This window comes from Sturnira hondurensis, unplaced genomic scaffold, assembly GCF_014824575.4.
Source record: "Sturnira hondurensis isolate 20B ecotype Veracruz unplaced genomic scaffold, ASM1482457v3 Scaffold0002640, whole genome shotgun sequence".
Taxonomy (NCBI): Eukaryota; Metazoa; Chordata; class Mammalia; order Chiroptera; family Phyllostomidae; genus Sturnira; species Sturnira hondurensis.
In genome coordinates, this window is record NW_028075271.1 from 1342064 (window position 1) to 1360712 (window position 18649).

Below are 18649 nucleotides of genomic sequence, written 5' to 3' on the forward strand. Positions count from 1 at the left end.
TGGAGGAAGCAACAGAACATTTAAAAGAATCCAGTGTGTGAAGTTGAGAAAAGCATTCAGAAGTCCCCGGCTGCAAGACTCCTAGACTAAATTTTTTTTTGACTAGGAATGGAAGGTAGAGTGGAAGGAATGCTCAGTGCCGCTGGGAAGCTAGTCCGGCCGGCCTTTCTCAGGTTTGCTTCTGGGAGTACCTGTGATGGCTGGACCTTTCAGGCACCTGACTAGTTTAGATCCTCTCGTTAGTCTGGGTCCTGGGTCCCTCCCACTTTCCCCAGGTTCGTTACCACCTGAACGCATTCTCCAGTGCAGACACACAGGGGCACCTTGCAAGCTTCCAAAAGTCCAATGGAAACCTGCCATTATTCACTTTTGCAGAGTCGGCCAAAAATACAAAGAATATATGAGGCGGAAAAAAAAAAGTCAGAACACTAATTCCTCCACAAAAAAAAAAAAAAAAGGAAAAGCAAAGTCTTGGATGAGTGAGTGTTACTTAGTTTCCTTGCACCGGGCCTCACTGCCTACTGGAGAGTTATGTAAGAAACTGGGTATGGTGTTTGCTTTGCCAAATTACCCGTGACTCCCAACCCGAAAAGATCTACCTGAACATATTCTAGAAAACATTGGAACACCGTGAATGAAATGGTGTGCATCGAGCACCCAGGGGGAACGGCAGGGGGTACTGGGGAGGGGAGCGGGTGCTGGGACTGAGGTGCCCAGTGCCGGACGCAGCGTGTCCTGGGGGCGCAGGGAGCCCTTGGTGGAGCTGCTGGGGGTGTGGGTCCGGGAGGTGTTGGGGACAGCTAAGGGGGAAGGGGCGGGGAGGGTGGGCACTCGGGGCTGCACTGCACCCTCCAGAGGGGCTGGACCTCCCCCGGGTGTCCCCCGCTCCGGTCCACTGTGGCAAACAGTTGAAGGGCGATCAGTGGAGGGGAGGAGGTGAATTTCGCTGTCTTCTCTGGTAAAACACGCCAGCACGAAGTTCCAGTTCAGGTGCCGGGCGACTGTGGAACGTTTCTGTTCACCTGAGATACCAGTGCTGAACTCCCCAAATCTGCAACCACTATACGGGTGAAAAGAGGAAAGGAAGGGTCAGATATTCGGAGACTGACCGACTGTCCTCGTGCACAGACACGAACCAGGGATGACCCATCTCTCACTGGGCTGCCTGGAAGTTTCAGAGAACGTATAATTCTGTGCCTGCCTCTGAACTGATTTTAAGTGCCGCCTGGATCAAAATCAGTGAACTCGGTGTTCCCATTTCTACATCAAGGGAGGGGCTCAGACCAGTGGTCAACTGTGAGGGGGGGTGGACAGGATGCTGTGTGGGAAACATCATCAGCCCCCAACGGTACCCGGGCCCACCAGCGCAGGTCCTCTGCCTCAGAGGGACGGTGCAGAGCAGACTCCGGTTTTCGGTGTGCCAGGCTGAGCCGCATGGCTCCATCGGCCTGGGTGGCCACGGGCACGGACGCCGGTCCCTGTGCCCAGAGGCAGTGCTGCATTCCCTCTCCCCGACGCCCTTCCACTTACTACCGACCTGACCGTGTGTGTGCAGGAAGGCCCGCCCCGGGACCGCACGTCTATCACACGTGAGCCTGGACCTCGTGGGTCTCTAAACGTCCTAGGAAAAATGATTCACTTTGTAAATAGTGATTTTCCCCACTGGGAATAAAGACTGCCCCCAAAGCAAGTATTAAAGAAACTGACTTTCAGAGTAAACAAATGGGACTCCTTCAAACTCAAAAGCTCCTATGCAGCAAAGGAAATCACCACCAGGATGAGGAGGCAACGGGCTGGACGGGAGATGACGTCTGTGAACCGCACACGGGATTAGGCATCAGGCATGTGATGGGTTTACCCAATTCGACACCAGAAAAACCAACCATGTCGTTAAAAAACGCTCAGAGGGTCTGAGCAGACATTTTCCCAAAGACCTACAGAGGGCCAGCAGGTATGTGAACAGATGCTCAAAGTTATTAATTACTAGGGAACTACAAATCAACACCACAATGAGACATCACCTCACACCTGTTAAATGACTATTACGAAAATGACAAGAAATAACAGCTGTGGGCATGATGTGGGGAACAGGGAACCCTTCTCGGTGGGCATGTAAATTGGTACAGCCACCGCAAACAAACGGTGGGCTGTTTCCTTGAAAAAGGAAGACCAGAGCCACCGTGCTCCGGCGCTTCTCCTTGTGGGTATTCTTCCGAAGGAAACGCAGACGCTGATTTGAAATGCACTCCTGCGTTCACTGCAGCATTAGCTGCAGCAGCCGAGACTCGAGTACAACCCGAGTGTCCACTGGTGGCCGAATGGATAAAGGCGACAAGGGGCAGGTGTACAATGGAACGCTGCTCGGTCACAACGTGGAGCGGAACCTCGCCGTTTGTGACACTACGGAGGGACTGCGAGTCTGCGGCACTCAGTGAGGTGATACGGAAGGGAAGACAAATACGTGTGACTTCACTCACATGTGGAATTGAGAACAAAGGGGACCAAACCAAATTCTGGGACAGAGGGGAAGGGGGTTGGGGGATGTGGGGGATGGGGAGCTGGGTGAAGGGGTCACCTGTATGGTGATGGGTGGTAATTGGACCTTTGGGGGTGACAACTTGGTAGTGGACACAGTTGTCAAGTTATAATGTTGTGTACCTACAACTTATACAATAATAATAATAAATAAAGGGAAGTCCAAACGAACCTCTAGTGACAGAAACCAAATAATTAACTGCCTGGAGCCAGGGGTGGGGGGATGGGCTGTGAACCGACCGAAACCTCTGGGGGTGGGGGACGAAGACGCCCCGCCTGGGTTACAGTGAGCACCAGGGAGGTGCTCCACCTCCCTGCACCAGACGGCACCAGGGAGGGCGCACCTGAGGCAGGTGAGCGGCGAGCAACCGCCAGCATGAGGGGCCACAGCCATTCGTGTTCCTGACTGGAGGGAGTCTGCGTCTGCGGCTTTTGTCACTCGCCTGGCTGTGCTTTCTCCATCCTTGCCGTGGGGCTCACACCCCAGCCCACGGGGCACGATGCAGACTTGTGGTTTTTCTCGTGGGTCTCCACAATGCAGTGGTCTCCACAGTCCTGGGATGTGCGGGCAGAACACACTCAACTCCATACGTGTCCCCGGTCTCTGTTAAATGCCTATTTTGGGAGTGTTCCTATAAGAGGCCTGGTGTCGAGTAGCCACTGTCTAGAATTTACAAATAAACTGCTTCGATTTGTACTAAAAAATCTTCTACTGGTGAAGTTTGTGATAAAAAATGTTTGGAGACCCTTCGGCTAATCGGTAGTGTGATTAAATGCCCAGGCTTCTCTAGCGCCCTCAGGACGATCGAATGTGAGAAAGAGGACAGGAAACGATTCTTTTCGATCTGTGATGGGATTTCCATTTCTGTGCCCTTCCAGGGCCCCTGGGGAATGGGCTCCGGAGGCAGGTCTGAGCTTGGGTGCACACTTACCCTGAGCAGCGCTGCGTTACTGGTGGAATCTGAGGGGCCTCAGGGAGGGCCCCCACTTCAGGGAGAATGTAAAACAAAGCGGACAGCCCTCCCTTCTGACCAGGAGGGTGCTGAGCAGAAGCCCCTGGAGAGACGGGCGAGGTGGGGCTCTCCCACGCAGCGGGTGCTGTCCAAGAACGCGCAGTCCGAAACGGAAAGACCGGCCTCCAGGAAACAAGCGTTCATCTCCAGAACTCGCGGGGTAACGTGGAAGGAATGCTATTCATCAGCCTGGCACAGTGCTCACACTTGGAAAAAAGAAAAGACGCCTGAAATACCACTTGAGAGTTGGCAGGGACCCGTCAAAGACAGGCTGCAGATGCGCCGCCCGTCAGGGTGACGCAGGGCTTCCGGTGACGACATGTAACAATACGTGGATGGGCTGTCGGTGCCTGTGCTGGAAAGAGTGGGCAGGATGGGGGGCTTGGCGAGCACCCCTTTCAGAAGAAGGGCAGTTGTGTCGTGTTAAAGCTTATCATGCACATAAAAAAAAACTGCAGTCATTAAAGAAATGAAGGGACTGAAGGAAGACATGAAACAGAATGACACAAAGTAACCAAAGGGCTGGGAAAATTAGGGAGGAAGAGTGGGTTACGATTTACACCTCAGAGAGGGCAGAGCTCCTACAAGATATTGTCTCGTTTGTTGAGTCCCATTGACTCGTCTTTCTTGTGACTTCAGTCTTTCCACGGTTCCTAAGACTAACCGCCCCCCGGAACCTCTGGGCAACTGCAGTCTGTGTCGATTAAGGTGGAGAAGCCCCCACGAGCAAACCAAGCTGCCCTTGCGGACGAGACCCACAGGTGCTCTGGACCCAGGGCTGCGACGGGGACCTAGAGGAGCCCGGGGCCTGGGCACCCTCATGCACCCCTCCTCGCTGGCTCTCTTCCGACTGCCCCTCCCCGCACCACCCAGCTTTAGTGCGAGAGTTTAGCTGTGCTCCAATGCCACCCTAGGGCAGGGTGCGATCCCGAAGGGGACTCTGTCCCAGGGACAGACACCTGGGCAGGCAGGGATGGGCTGGGGGTGGCCTGCTGCGTGGCCCTCACCCACCAGCCCTGCTTACCTGTCATTTTCATACTAGGCAGCCGGCCCCGCCCTGGACTGACTCAGGCCCACCAAGTAAAACCCTCTGCAGCCCAGGTGTGAGTTCTGCCCGCCAACCTTCACGCTGACGGAAAAGCCCGGCCCTTCGCCCAGGCCAGGGTGATGGCTGCTGCCGGGCAGGGCCATGTCATCCTGACAGCTTCTGCCAGGGAATCGGGATGACGCAAGGGCCCTATGGAGACCAGCAAGTGACTGGCTGAGCCATCGGCACACGATCAAAAGGTGAGAAGGTCACTGAGAAGGTCACGGAGGAAGGAGAAAGAAATGGCCAAGGGCAACCTGTGAATCCTTTGTCCCAGGGAGGAACGCCTCGCTCAGCCTGAGCCCCCGGTTTGACAGATCAAAGTTGGCCCTGGGCCAGGCACCTGGTGGGGGTGGGAGAAGCTCCTTGTCTTTCTCCCTCCCTCCCCCTCTCTCTAAAAATAAATAAGTAGAATCTTAAAAGAATAGAATAAAATAAAAGCTCAGAGTCGGTTTGGCCAGGGGCCGGGCAGGACAGGGAGCTTCGCCCTCTTCCCCCGCCGCGTCGCTGTCTGTGGCGAGATGTACCAGCGGGCCACGCCACGCTGTTCCCACGGCTCGTTATCGTCTTCACTGGTTCCTCAGAAGTCGCATGGCACTGAGTCCCATGAGGGCATCCCGCTCAGTCAAAACAAACCCCAGAAAACCGCGGACTGCACCACGGACCAGACAGGACCCCACCACACCGCCAACAGCAGCCTCTGCCACCGAAACAGGGAGCCCTGGGGCCGAGTCCCCTCCTCAGGGGACTGGGCGCTCGTGTCACGTGACCAAACTCTGGGGACACATCCTTCTGCACCGGTGGCTAAACCTGTGCCATCCAGACCCTGGTGGCCCCGCGGCTCCAGACCCCACGGGCGTCTGAGGTTTGGGCCCTGATTGGGCGAATCATCGAAAACAGAGGTGCCTGGCTGAGAACCAGGCTCCCCGTGGGGCCCCGAAGGGTCGCACATCAAGCACTACCTGCTGCGGGCGACGGACATACTCCGAGCGCATGCATCCCCCTCCCCACACGCAGTTCTTCCCTGTCCCTGGCCCTTTGCTGGTCCCCGTTTCCCTGGGTGATTTCCTGCGCACCTGCAAGGTGCTCTCCCACCACTGAAATCAAACTGCCATGCAAGGGGACAGTGGAGACGTGAACCCGGGATGACCCTGATTCTGCTCCGGTGTTTGCAGGCTGCAGCCGCCTGCCTCCTTAGCACGGGTCAGGGAGACGTGAGTGGGCCGCACCGGGCAGGCGGTTGGTGCGGGGAGAACCCCAGCCCCGAGGCATTCGGAGGCTTTGCAGAACCGGCCAACGGTGCTTGCGGCAGGAAGGCCTGGGCGTGACAGGCACGGGACAGCGTGGCAGGAGAGGTGGCCTGCACCTACACTGAGATCCTGGCATTTCAGGGTGATATTCTAATGGTTTTTAAAAAGATCATTTTGAAAATATAGTGTCTTCAACTACTGCTCTTGCACAAATCGAGGCCGCAGCCTGACCCACACCCTCAGGGTGACGATGGAGCTGTTGGAAGACGGTGCCTCACCCCGTCCTTCTCAGATACCCTCCTCTGAGTCCGAGCTGCTGGGCTCTTCCCTCCCGAGGGAGCTCCAGGCGATGCCATTGCCCTCTGCACAGTGACCACCTGCTGGGGGGGCTGCTGAGCCCACCCCGACTCTGCCAACCCCCTACAACCAACAACCCAACAGGCATGGGCTGCTTCCAGACCCTGGGTCAGGGGTCCTTGTGCAGGGGGTTTATTAGGGTCGGACCCTGGGAAGGAGGGGCAGAAGAGAGCAGGGGAGGGGTATAAAGTGGGACCGAGCAGAGGGGGCAGTGGAAGGGCAGTGTGGCCCCACTGGAGGCCTCCCTGACCCTGTCGGGGTCCTGGAGAGGGACCACCCTAGTCGGAGCACAGCACTAGGCCTTGACACACTCACACTAGTCCCCTGGGGGACCGGGGCCACCTTGAGAAGGGGAGGACTTGGGAAGGTGGCTCTTCTGAGCCAAAGTCATCCCTGAAGGGGTGACAGCCAGGGGCAGCTGGGAGACACATCTTTTATTCCTGAAGGGATACTGTGTGTCACAGTATCCACCAACCAAGCAACCAACCACCCAACTAACCAAGCAACCAATCACCCAACTAACTGACCAACCAATCAGACCCAAGTTCAAAGATCTATGCCCTAAGTTAATCATTTAAAATTTCTCACAAATGCGACGGACTCCAAAGTGGGCACCACAAAGCTACTGCTGATTCTACTCCACATCATTAGCTCATCTGTCCGTGCAAGGAACTCGGAGGAACGTGGCTAAGTAAGCAGCAAACTCAACAGCTGGCGCTTGCAGCACAAGGCCCGCCCGCCGACCCTGAACACTGACCCAATAGATCCCCTCCCTGGGGTCGGTTCTAAGGAAATGGTGCCGGCTGCGGGCAAAGATCTAAACGCAGACACATTCTCTGCGGTGCTGTTTACGCAAATAGCACAGTAGAAACAACCTACACGTCCAATCAGGGACCGGCTGAAGCCGGCCCAGACCGAAGAGCCCACTCCCACAAGCAGGTAAAGACTATTTAATGACATGGAAAGACGTTCAGGACTTGCTGTTAAGAGAGAGAAGCAGGTTACAAAGTAATCTTTATCGTCTTGAGTCCACGTGGGTGAAAAGAAAAAATACACATGGTAGCAACAAAGAACACAGTATTTTTCTCTGTGTTTCTTTGGACTTGTCGGGTTGTCCACACGCCCATTTTTCCTTTTGTGCTGATGGTCAGGGGCAGGCCAGGGTCACCAGCCACACCGTGTAAGATGAAATTCTGGTCGGGAGGGCATCTGGCCTTTCCCTTCTTTGCCCTGTATTTCCCCTTCACAACTCCCAAACCTGGCGTTTTCAACCCATTAATATTGCGGAATGCCGACTGCTGAAAGCATCCCATTTCTTGCCTTTGAAAACGGAGATCTCACTAGATAACACGTGTTTTGCTTTTCTGTGACGATCTCTGCTGCCAATGGTCTTTATCTGTGAAATGCCTGACTGATCGGTCCTTCGAACTGAACCATCGGGCGGAGTTGGGGCTGCCCCCTGCCAGGAGTCTGGGGACTGTGTCCCACTCAGCGGCGGGGCCCAGGGGAAGGTCTTAGCTCCTGCTCCAGCTTCTTCGCCTGAGAAACAAGGACGAACAGAATGCACCGTGTGGAGGCCAAGGCACAGACTGACCTCACGTCTAGAAAGGACACTAGTGCCAGAAAGTTCTGGGAGGGTGTCTGCTGTTCATCCCGTAAACATGGGGCTTAGGTGGCGAGGCTGAAGAATGACCCCTCGAAGATGCCCACGTCCTCGTCCCTGCACCCTGTGAATAAGTCACCTGTCCTGGCAGGTGCAGCTGTGACTGAGTTAAAGTCACAGCTGTGACTGGAGCTGGGAGAGGGCCTTGGACTGGCGGGGGGCTCGGCAGAGTGGGAGTCGGCCTCAGACGGCAGCAGGGGCTGGAGTGGCGGGGGCTGCAGCCTCCAGACCTGGGAGGGGGTGTCAGGGTGGTTTCAGCCCACCAAGGCGGAGCGTGCACTCCTGGCCTCTGGGACTGCAAACCCAGAAGCCGTGCTGTTTCCAGCCACCGAATTCATGGCGGCCTTGTGTCCCTGTAATAGGAAGTGGACCTAGGATGTCCCCCCGAGGGAGGTAGTTCTGCAGAACAGTGCCAGCGCGACTCTGCCTCCCGCTCTCGTGGGCGAGTGTGGCCTTGCACAATGGGCAGTCTGTGCCGGCCAGCACAGGGGCCCCGGCACTTCCAGACCGGCCGGGGCTTCGGAAACGACCTGCACCCGGCCGGACGTCTTCGAACCGAGGCCTGTGTGGTTGCAGTCCACAGCCCCAGCCCCCACGGAAAACTGACCCGAGCTGTGACTCAGAAAGTCCCCGCAGAAATGAGGAAGCAGGTGTGGGCTCCTTGTGGTTTCGGACAAAAAGCGCTGCAGTGTGGGGCCAGGGTGGATGGAAAACATGGCCACCATCCGTGGGGACCCCCAGGTCACACTTCCGTGCCAGGAGCTGGCTGGGCCAGGCGGGAAGACCCTCTACGCCCTGGCACCCTGGGGGTCTGGGGGTTCCTCTGTGTTTCTCAGCTGTTACACTCATCACATTTTGGATGAAGCGGGTCTCCCTCGAGCAGCCCTGTCCTTGGCGTTCTACACTGCTCAGCAGCCTGCAGTCTGGGGGAACAAAACCAAAGGCAAAAGCAAAGAAACCACCCCCCTCCCCAAATGCCTGCAGACCCCCCACCTCACCCCCGGTCCTGCTCAACCCTGGTGCCTCCCATGGGTTTTCCGTAACAGTTCCAGTACCTTCCCGGAGGGTAATGACTCTGAAATCTAAATTTAAGCAGGCTTGTTCTAACATCCTAAGAATAGCCCCAGCATGCCAAACACATTCATTCAGCTTCTCATTCATCAGGAAAGAATGGCCTTTCCCAGCAGGTCCAAGGGGACACTGTCCAGATGTCAACTGCTCCGTGGAAACATGCGTGGAAACGCTGAAAGATGTTGGTCAGTCTCGGACAAAATGACACCCCCTCAGGTACCACATGCTCCCTGACCCGCTTTGCCCTATACAGCGGTAAGAGAAGGTCATTTATAGACAGAAATGGGTAACATAAGCATTTCAGTGACTGAGGAAATGGCCAGAAACCGCGCCGGGCAAGTATTCACCCTTTTCCATAGAAAAGCCAACCTGCCTTCTGACAGCTGCTCTGAACACCTGCCGGCACGTGGAGGGCTTGCAGCGTGTTGGCTCTAAGAAGAAATGACATGAAAACATTGACTCCGTACTCCTTTGCCATTTCTTCCTAACCATTAAGTTTCATACGTTAAAAAAAATGGTAGGTACCATTTTCTTGGTTTCAAAATAAACAGGCTTTTACTTAAAATCATGTACTGGTAAAACTGAACATTAAATGATTGGAAAAAAACCCAACGCTGCTGCTAATATACTGTCGACAGGCGCACGATTGTTCATTTATGAAGCTCATGTGAGGAAGTTACCACCAGCGTGAGCGCGAAGGAGAAGTCCTTGCAGCCCAAGAGCCTGCTGCCTTTGCGGGTGAGGACAACACACGGGCTCAGATGCGCACCAACAGGGGCCCCGCCGGCTCTCCCGCCCAGAGGCAGCAGGGGGCGCTCAGCGACCCCCACGCACGGGGCCCAGGCAGGTCCGGAACAGCGCTGGGTTTCCCCGAGATACAGGCTTTACAAGAAATGCTCGGTTTCATGTCAGGTGTTGGAAAGACAGTGTGCTTTTCCCGAGAACGCGGGAAACAGGAAAGGCGTGGGCAGCTTGCTTCGTTCCCATCTGGAAAATCAAAAAGGTGGAAAACTCGAGGAGTCATGCACGCGGGACTTCTTCAAAACGACTTTCAGGACGAACAGAGGCCTGTCTGCCGGAGGAACACCCCCCGCCCCTGCCCCTGCGTCTGCGGGCCATGCTGTTGGAAGGTCTATGCTGAGGGCAGGACCGTGGACTTAAGGGTGGACTTGGGTCACGGGGGGCTCACGCCCTGCTGCATCCTCGCCCTTGCCCTCGCCCCCGCCCCCGCCCAGCACCTGGTATCTCGGCAGACTGAGCCAGGCCTGGGGACTGTCCCAGCACCTCCAGAGAGTGGGGCACACTCAGTGGAGTCGAGAGAAGGCCTGGTGTGGGCAGCCAGGTGGCCGCTGGGCCCAGGGCTCTGTGCGCGCCTGCGTCATCTCCTCCCTGCCTGCCCCACAGAAATACCCCCAGGAGACAGAGAATTTGGAAACACATAGTCTCAGCAGAAAGAGGGAAAACCTGCCGGAAGAGGCCAGACGCGCAAGCAAAGTTACGGAGTGCCTTGCCCGCTGCTTCGGATTGAACCCTGCCTCCCCCAGACCCACACGCTGAAGCCCAAACTCACTGTGTGGTGGTGTTGGCGTCAGAAAGCAGGGGCTTGGGGACGTGACCAGGTTTGGAGGAGGCCCTGAGGGTGGGGCCCTCGGGACTGGAGCAGGGTCTTCGCCAAGAGGGGAAGACCCAGAGCTCCTGTCCCGGCCACAAGAGGGCGCCCCGTGATGTGCCCCGCCGGCCCCTGGCACTTGAGGGCGGAGGTGGGGCATATGCAGTGCCCCACACAGCACTGACGGGGGACAGTAGACGCGTGTTCTCTCCGGGGCAGTTCCAGCTCCCACGGCTGCACACGGGTTTGCTCTGCACGGGTAGACACGGGCTAGGTGAGGGCTGTGCAATCAACACATTGAGAGTGAAATCAGCTCTCTTAACCCAATGCCGCTCCTCTGACTTCTGTAAGGGCCTTGACTGACCCCATACATGGGCATGTGGGGGCTTCGGACGCCCACTGGGAAAGCGTGGCTTTTAAAGGGTGAAGAAAATGCTCAGAAAGGTCGAGTCGGCAGATGTTCAGGACTTAGATCCTCTTCCGTACTGAAAACTTTGAAATACAAACATAGTACTTTTTAAACAGCTCCATGGAGATATAATTTAAACACCATCACGGAACTTTACAAATCTTTGTCTTCAACTATGTTGTGATAAACCTGAAATTTTTGCTTACATCACGAGAAATGTTTTAACTGAAAAACATTATTCATGAGAATTCAGAAAGCTGCTAGGAAATTCTGCGTCTCTTGGAAAACTTGCTTCTGCTCAGTGCAGACTGTGCTGGCAAAAGAACATTAAATTCCAGCCCAGCGCCTCCTAAATAAAAACTTCACTTCGACCAAGTTTACACTGTAAACTAGAGGAAAGGCCTGTAACAGAATATAAGCAATTACAAAGACGGGCATGCTTCCGCTCTGTGCTTATTTTGTGAGCTTGCTTCTTATTCTATGTAGGTTTGGCAACTTGGTTGAATCTCGCCGCCAATGAATGGGCTTGTGGCCACACCCCCAGGTGAGCAGCACTGGGATTCCATTGGTCAGACCCTGGCGAAACCCATGGTCATGGGTCACATCTGAAGTCTCTCATTGCCATGGGCTCGTCGCCGCCTGCACCCTGTTTGATGAAAGAAAGCCGTGCGTCGTGGCCAGTGACCGGGCAGCTGCGTCCACGAGTGCTCCGTGTGTGTCCTGGTGTGCCTGGCCTTGCCCTGTCCCTGGCCTCACAGGGGCTAGCCGGGTGAGAGGAGGGAGTCAGAGTGCTGGGAGCCTTGGCCGGGCAGCCACGGTCACAAAGGTGAGTCCATGAAGGCACTCTCTCGGGCAGTCTGGGACTTTATAAATTATTATTTTTATTTCTTTCCAGCAGTGCTCACTTTCTGACCTGGCAGTGGTTCGGGAGATGTTCTAATCTGCTTCCGAGTTCAAGCACACCTGTACCAGAGGGCTTGCTGTGGCTGCTCAGATCAGGGTCATTGCCCAGGACTGCATGAGGACAGAGGGGGGAGGGAAACTTGGAAGATCAATCCTCTCCCACAGCCAAGTGGTGCTGGTGCCCCGCCCCCGGGCCGAGTACAACAGGCTGCACAGCCCTGCCCCGCTCCCCACACGCAGCAGAGTGAGGTCCGACTCCACTGGTGGCTTCCACAGCGAGGTCCTTGCAGGGCCGCGGCGGACGGGGGTGGGGAGGAAAACGACCAGGGCTCGCAGGGGGCTGTAGCCGTAATGGCTGACAGTCTTCTGAAACACATCTGAGTGGAGGTGGGTGTGAAGTGGTCTGACATTTTTATCAATTCAACCATCCATCATCCACCCATCTATCCATCTATCTGTCATCCATCCATCCCTCCATCCATCATCTCTATCCATTGAGTATCTACCAGGGGCCAGGCACTGCTGGTGCCAGGTGCTGAGCCCAGAAACAAACCCATCAAGGTTCCTTGAGGAGCCGACAGTCCCCTGGGGACACGTGGCCATTCTGGTGGCGGTGCCTGCAGGCAGCACACCTAGGCATGGCGAGGAGGAGCAAGTGGGAATGGGGGACGCACAGCCAGGACTCTTAAGTGGCCAAGGTCCACTCTGCTCTCTGCGGAACATCCCAGATACATTTCTAAAGATGCCTTCTCACGGAGTAAACACCCTCCAGGGGCACAGAGCATCACTGAGAGAATCAGGTGATGTGGTGACAACTTTTCCACAACAAAGGGCCAGGCGTGCCGTCCCCACTGAGAGGAAAACAGAACTGATCTTGGACAGAAACAGCTTCGCTGCATCACCTGAGCCCAAGAAACAGTGTTGCAGTTGCACAGCGGTTTCCATGACCTTGGTCATGGGCTAAAGTGTGTCCCCCTGTGCCCCTGAATTCACAGGCTGAAGTCCTAAGCCCCAGAACCCCAGCATGCGACCCTATTTGGGGATGGGCCTTTGAAAAGTCACCGAAGTCCGATGGCTTCGTCAGGGTGGCCGTAACCCTACAGACCTGTGTCCTGGTGAGAAGATGGGCTACAGGCCCACAGAGGGACAGCGGGGACACGAGCACAGAGGGAGTCAGTGTGGAGACACAGCAAGGAAGCGGCTGTCTGCAAGCCCGAAAGAGAGGCTTCAGAGAGAGGCTGGCACCTTGACCCTGGCCCTCTGCCTCCTGAGCTGGGGGGAGTGAGTTCTGCCCCCCAGGTTGTGGCGCCCTCTCACGGCAGCCCTGGGGTGCGAACACAGCCTCCCACTGAAGCCCACGGGGCGATCTAAAACGAGCCGGCCTCGAACCACCGCTCCTACCGAACACCCTCTCATGAGGCCTCTGAGGGAGCCCTGTTCCCATTCCCGCCTGCACTGGCCTCCGTGTTTGCGTGGAAAAGCCCCTGCAGGGAAAGACTGGACAGGGATGGGGGCGGACAGGTTTGCTGGTGCCCCCCCACTTTGCCGTGTATCGGGGAGATTCACACCCTGCCTTCATCTGATGCTGCGCCGGGAGATGGTCATTCGTGTGTGCAAAAGCACACGACCCCCTGTGGTTGATAAAGTAAGACAGGTGAGTCCATGACAGCGATTAAACTTGCTTTTTCAAATGCCACAGTCTTGGCGATCATTTGAATGGGGTTCTTTTATTCCCTAAACAAAGACCCAAGGAAAACAGAGACCCCTCGAAGGTGCGCATTCTGAGAAGAAAACCGTGGAGGGTACGTATGCTCTCCACGTTCCGAATGCAGCGTGGAGGGTCGGCTGGCTGGCTGCTCGCTGGAAAGTTCATGGATATTCACCCTTGCAGGAAATATCCATAACAGTTTCTTCCTTGGAAAATAGAATGACAATCCCTGAATCATATTTCCTAGGATCTTAAAATAATGATGCTGACTTGCTGAAAATTCCATGGGAATAAAATAGCCAACGAAGGAGGTAACCTATTTCCACTGGGACAATCGAAGGAGGAGGAAGTCGTCACTGGGCTCGCCAATTCCCCAGCTGGCCCGGAACCTGGGGTCTGGCACTCGGCCAGAAGTGTCCAGACACTGCTGAAGTGTCCCTCCCGTCTGGGATGGTCTCCCAGTGAACCAACCTTCCTTCTTTCAATCAGCCTCCAGGAACTCGAAAACCTCTTTGCCTGCGTTCACGGAGCCTGCTGAGCTCCCTGGGTTCTTACAGCCAAAATCCCCTCCTGCTCTTCCGAACTTTCTGAGCCTTTTCCCCACACGGTGGAGGGTGAGGTCACAGGTAAAAAACCAGTGAAGACCTAACAGCCCATTGGCTTGGGGGTCCCACGAGAAGACTTTGGTGATCAGGGGTTCGAGATTGACCTCATACTGAGAGGGGCCCCACCGACAGAGGACGGGAAGGCACTGCCAGCCCTTTCTGGGGCTTTGGTGGAGCATGGGCACCTAGCCATGCCCTCAGAGGGGGGAGTGTGGCCCCAGGCACAAGGTGGGGGGGTCAGCAGGGGCTCATGCCATGTGCTTCTTAGGCTTGCCACCCCTGGGCCATTCCCCAGCCCCGAGGAGGGGGTGTTATCAGATATCCAGAGATTCGAGGTCGAGGACGCAGGAGGGCTTTGAGTACCAGTGTCAGGTGGCGACACGCTTTTGGGTTTGGCTCTTTCCTGACTCTGCCGGTCAGTGCGGTTCATCCTGAGGCTCCGGCCTTGGCCCACACGGTGTCCCTGAGCCTGCGGGGTGGGAGGGATGCAGACCCCTGAGTGGAGTGTGCGTTTTAACCAGGGCCCCAGGTGACTCCCATCACACTGTCCCAGTCTGGTGGGGCTCCTGTGACAGGGACAGGAGACTGGCGGCGTTTAACAACAGACACGGATTTCACCCAGTTCTGGAGGCTGGAAGTCCAAGGTCAAGGCCCTGGCAGATTCAGAGCCTGGTGTGAACCTGTTTCCAGGCTCACAGGTGGCTGTCTTCTCGATGTGCCCTTACAGGGTGGACGGAAGGACGAGGGGATGCTCTGGGGTCTCTCCAATAAGAACACTGATCCCAATCACGAGGCTCTGCCCTTATGACTGAATCCCCCCCCCCCGAGGCCCCGCCTCCTGATACCCTCACACTGGGGTTAGGTTTCAGCACAGGGGCATGGGGGGGTCACAAGCACTCAGTCCAGGCACACTGCAGGTTGAGAAGCCTGGGCTAGGGCGGGGAAGGAGGAGGAACGCGTGGGTCATTACCCTGCCAGAGGGTGGGGGTGTCAAGCTGCCCTGGGGTAACTTGCGCCCTGGTTGTCAGAAATGGCAAACCAGGGGGAACCTGCTTTATAGGATTCTTCCCAAGAAAATGTTCCCAGGTTGCCAGGGGTATCAGAGTTGATGGCTGTTCAATGGGAGTGTGAGCACATGAACTGACTCCCTCAGATGTGCCGATGAAAATACACACTCACACACACACTCACACACGGAGATGTGTCCCAGGCAGTAACTACCAAGTGCCTGCATGCTCACCAAGCCTAACAGACAGGGAGGAGGTGACTTATCACTTGATTAATGTGACTGCTCGCACGGACAACGAAGCCACGCACTGACTCCCTGCCAAGTGCAGGGCTGCTGGTGGCCTGCGTGCTTCCAGCCTCCCCCCACCCAGCTCCTAGAGGCAGTGCTGCAGACTCAGCAGGACACTGGGGGACTGGCAGCATGCTCCCTCACGTGTTCCCTCACGGTCCCTCCGGACTTCAGGGACCCTTCCTGGAGCCTCGCCCAACGCAGGGAGTGGTGCCTCTCCTGAAGGCCCACGTGGCGTGGCTCTGACCCACGGGCCCTGGGCCAGAGTCCCCATCCGGGTGCAGGGGCAGAGGATGCAGAAGCCCTCCATCTGATGGCAGGGAGCACCGACCACATAAAGGCCTCAGTGCTTTCGCTCTACGGTGCTTCCAATTCCATCTCAAACTTAGGGCTGGAAAAGAGGACGAGAGGAGCCGGAGCAGGGAGCCAGGAGCCCTGTGCCCGAGGCTCTGCGGGATCCCCAGCGAGGGACAGCCCCGCCCCCTGCTGACAGCAGCCCCTGCTGGTCCCGGAACCTTCTTCTGACTGCCTCCCGCCACACTGCCGTTTTCCAGGTGGACTCACCACGGCTCCTCTGTTCTCATCCCCTGAAACGATTCGGAGGCAGGCCAGTCCACAGAAGAGGTGGAACGACACGCAGAACCCAGAAACCCGGGCGCAGGTTTCACGTCTTCACTCCAGGTCCCAAACCCTCTTCTGCCCTTGAATTCCCCAGACGGCCACGGGTCCTCGGTTCTCAGGGACATCCTGTTCCCCAGGATGGGAGTCGGGAGCACGGTGCTGGGTGCAGGACCACAGCTCACCGAGTTCAAGTCCAGAGTCAGAGCCCCTCGTGGTGGAGCAGATGTGCTATAAAGCCCAGTCTTTCAGACCGAAAGGCTCAGGGAGCGGCACGGCTGGGAGGGGGTGAGCGGCTGCAGGGTGCCCAGCTGCTCCAGGGGAAGGGCTTCGCAATCTGCAGCCGCTGCCTGGTTTTTCACACTATCGGCAAAAGGAACAGGGAGTACCTGAAAATGCTTCACTTTGCTCCTGCTTGGAGGAAGAGAGATGCTTTAAAATGACCGTGTTCTCTGGGAAACAACACCCATTTCAGATCTCTACTTGGAGCTTTGTGGGAAGAGAGTAAACAAGCCACTCCCTCCCTGGTTATTTTTCATATTCATATCTTTTCTTTGAGACTTAGAATTATTTTTCCTTCCCAGTTAGCCTTCCACAAAGCATGTTTCTATTTTAAAATGTGAAACCATTCTGAATCATACAACCACTTTTCACCTAAAAATCATTCTTTTATTAGACTCTTGCAGGTTCTAGTACCCACTAAGACATATTTTTGGAAAAATCTTTCGAACTGAGTTATGTGTTGGGTGCTGAAACCCCAGGGAGACGGTGACTTGAGCGGCCAGGTCAGCCATGGCTGCTAAAACCTTGAGGGTTTAGAAAGCTGGTGGGGAATTGTGTAAGCTGGGATGTGTATCGTATATTTCTGGGTTCTGCGTATCGTTCCACTGTTCACACTGGAGACCAGGAACAAGCCCGCCCCTCAGTACATAGCTGCCCAGGCACCGCAGAGGTCAGCAAGAGGACCCCTCAGGAACACGAAAGCAAGACCAGACGCTCTGATTCTGACCCGTCCCCTGAGACCTGGGATTTCACTGTAGCAGCGGGAGGGAGAAGGGGGTGCGGTCACGGGGGCTGTCGGGGTGCTGCCCCTGCTTCCAGGCTGGGCGACGGTGTCTGCCAGACCAACGGCCCAGTTCAGACTCAAACGGCTGTGCCAGGGAACCCAGACGGGGCCGACAGAAGAGTCCTGTCAATCAGTGCAGTGGGTGTGTCTCATCTGGTTCAATTCAAACGCACACGTCACAAAAACAGACTCATGGAGCCACAGGAAAATGTGAGCACAGGATGTTTGTTTGATGTTAAGTACTTGTATGTATCTATGGTTTAGAAAGGAGTCTCTCTCTCTCTTGCTCTCTATCTATCTATCTATATATATACATAAGATTTTATTTATTTATCTGTAGAGGGGGAGGGAAGGAGAGAGGGAGAGAAATATCAATGTATGGTTGCCTCTCGTGAGTCCCCTGCTGGGAACTGGCCCACAACCCAGGCATGTGCCCTGACTGGGAATCGAACCGCAATCCTCTGGTTCACAGGCCCGTGCTCAATCCACTGAGCTACACCAGCCAGGGCCAGCCAGGGCAGGAAGGAGTCTTTATCTCTTAGAGAGGCACATAATTGGAATGATATGATACCTGGGGGCGTGTTTAAAACCCCTCACCCTGTGGGGTGGGGGGAGGAGCCCTTCGGGAGCTGACACCCGTGGAGGCTGGCGGTGAGGAGGGGCTGTGGGGTCTTGCGCACTGTCCTCTGCTTCTGCATGGGTTTGAACCCCCCACAGGAAAGAGCCATAAGGAAAAACACAGCGAAAAGCCAACAGAGTATTTCAAACAAACCTGTACCACATCTAAATAGACGGGGTATAAAACAGTTTTTACAAGGAAGCATATAACCCACACTAGTCGAAAATCCATAATTTGATTTTAACCATTTTTCAAGAGCGAGATCTGATGAAAAACTTCACGCTCCAGCCCTACAAGCACACCACAGACTCTCTCGGACGTGGGCTGGTTCTGAGGTCACTGCAATGCGGTCTGTTGGGGACACACCTAGAACAGCTCGCACGGGGCTGGAGAGGGGGAGCAGAGAGGCGCCCCGCCACCCTCCAGGCGAACTGGGCATCGCCGGAGCTTTTGTTTCTCACTGGGGGACAGCCCGGGTCAGGTTGGTCGCCTGACTTTCCGGCACTGCCGCTGAATCGTGGGGATACATCCTGTATTTTCCGGCTTGAGGACCACACTGTCCTTTCGGCCAGACACGCCCCTCAGCTCCCTCCTCCCACCCACGGGTTTCAGAAGCACCATCACTCACTCCACAACAGCCGCAGGCGTTCGGAGGGCGGGAGGTGGCGCCCGGGGTGTTTTGATTTAATTTGTGAAAAGACTGGCCCAGATCATGTGACTACTCCCGTCAGTGGTGACTCAGGGGGAGGCCAGAAACAAACCCAACCCGGCACCTGAAACCCCCACCTGCATTTAATAACACACTTTGCTCCATGCCTGGGCATGAAGGTAAACTGAAT

General features: G+C 55.8%; 1 protein-coding gene across 1 annotated transcript in view; it reads right to left on the reverse strand.

The window, feature by feature from the left end:
• RCAN1 (regulator of calcineurin 1) overlaps positions 1 to 18649 on the reverse strand; it is a 64458-nt gene that overhangs the window by 8971 nt on the left and 36838 nt on the right. The window lies entirely within an intron of this gene.